The sequence below is a fragment of the Hipposideros armiger genome, unplaced genomic scaffold, assembly GCF_001890085.2.
Source record: "Hipposideros armiger isolate ML-2016 unplaced genomic scaffold, ASM189008v1 scaffold_1219, whole genome shotgun sequence".
In the NCBI taxonomy this organism is placed as follows: Eukaryota; Metazoa; Chordata; class Mammalia; order Chiroptera; family Hipposideridae; genus Hipposideros; species Hipposideros armiger.
In genome coordinates this window covers 132,207-134,179 of record NW_017732569.1, presented here as the reverse complement: position 1 = coordinate 134,179, position 1,973 = coordinate 132,207, and the positions used below count along the sequence as shown (strand labels likewise).

At 49.5% G+C, this 1,973-nt stretch overlaps 1 pseudogene; it reads right to left on the bottom strand.

Annotated features, from left to right (window-relative positions):
• Positions 1–875: 875 nt before the first annotated feature.
• Positions 876–1,973, bottom strand: part of LOC109376835 (centriole, cilia and spindle-associated protein pseudogene) — a 16,458-nt pseudogene continuing 15,360 nt past the window's right edge.

The following is a 1,973-nucleotide window of genomic DNA, read 5'->3' as shown; positions in this document are numbered from 1 at the left end:
GTTGTATTCAGGCTGGGAGATAAGAGAGGAATTAAAAGTGCGACTCGCCAAGAGTAGCACTGAGAATTCTGGCGTTCCTGGCCAAGCTGCCGGGTGCCGGCCTCAGCTCTCGGACAGCTGTGCCGTACATCCCACCAGGTTTCAGAGCTGTGATCAGTGAGAACGGAAGGGGCTGTGCCTTACCTCCATCCCACCTGGAACGCAAACCTTCCCTGAGATACTAAGTGAAAAAATATAGAATGCAGATAGCGTTATTCCATATTTCTACAAAAAAAAAGGGTATATGTACCTCCATAGTAAGTACTTAGGACAAAGCTCTGGAAGTTTCTACATGACTCTACACTGGTTTCCTCCAAGAAGGGGTACGGAATTTTGCTGAAGCAGTGTGACTGAAGGGACTTTCATTTTTTACTCTATACTTCTTTTTATTTTAAGTTATTTTAACCATGTACTAGTACTTTTGTAATATTTAAAAAACAATAGGAAGGTATGAGGGAAAAGACTGGGAAAATTTATAGAACTTATGGAAAAAATACTGAGTGTGAAGCAGCTATAGCCATTTAAAGGCATTTGGTGTCAATATCTTAAAGGATTGATTAAGATGCTTTAAAACAAAATCCTTGTAAGAATATCAAAGATTTAGGAAATTATCTTCATAAATAACCAAGTGTCTGTGGTTTCAACTGTCAGTCACCTTGCTGCTGAGGAAGGTGATGAGGGTTCATCCAAACAGCAACCTTTAGGGAACTCCTTAAGAAAAACCCTGCATAATCAGTTGGTTTCTTTAGACCTGTGTCCAGTTTCTTTCGATGATTTTTGTTTGTTCTTGCATTTAGACTTCTTAAAGGAGGCTGTCCAGACAGCTGCTTTTTCCTTTAGGCTCGAGCCGAGTAGCATCTCATGTACTCAGTCATCCACAGGGTCTCCGAAGACAAAGGCTTGGTCCTTCTGCTTTTCTCCACATCTTCTGAGTGAGCCCGCTGCCTCTGAGCAGCCAGTTTCCTCTTTTCCACCTGTCTCCTGTTCTTGGCTCGTAATACTGACTCATCAATTTCGCTCAGCGGGGCGGACGCCAGGACGTTGTGAGTCCTTTGGCTTCCTGTATCCATCTGCTTCTCTCCCCACCCATACAGAGCAAACGGACGCTTCTTTTGGTTTGCTTGACGATCTTTGTGGCCTTCTGACGGCTTTCCCAGCTCCTCTAGCAAACAAGGCACCTTGCTGCTGTCCGGGTTCACATCTGGGCAATTGGTTGGTCTCCTTTGTTTTGACCTGTTGTTCAGGTTTTTCTTCTATGTCTTTCACTGGCAATGCTGGCAGAGACGTGTCCTCCGTGTCGCCGGCCTCTGCGTCGCCGGCGGGCTCCCCCGGGGACCCGCGCGCCCGCCGCTCCGGCCCCTCCCGCGCCCGGAGCTCCTCAGGCAGCGGGGGCAGCGAGTCCCGGGCGCACTGTGGCGCGGGGCTCCCAGCGCCCGACGACGCCGGGTCGTCCGAGGCTCCGGCCAGACCCCAGTCGTCCCAGAGCCAGGGCGCCTGCGCCTGCTCCAGCAGCCGGAGGCCCAGGCGGTGGTGCAGCAACTCGCGGTAGCACGGCGCGTACTCGTCCCAGCGCGGCTCCCCGTAGCGCTTCATGAACTCGCTCTTCACCCCGCTGCCGCCGGGGACATGGTGCCGCCGGCCAGCACCAGTGCCTCCCGCTCTGCGCCACCGCTGCCTACGGGATCCACACACTACCGAGGCATTTTCTTTATAATCTTTGTTTCTAAATCACCCACCAAATGCTGTGCTCACTTGAAAAAGTGTTTGTTTTTTTCTTTTATTATTATTATTATTATTATTATTATTAATTATTATTATTAGTTTCAGGTGTACAAAACAATGCAATAGTTATCCTTTTCACCCCTCACAAAGTGACAACACCCCTCCCCCCCACTCACTGCTCCCCCACCCCCGATAGCATACATATCTATTAT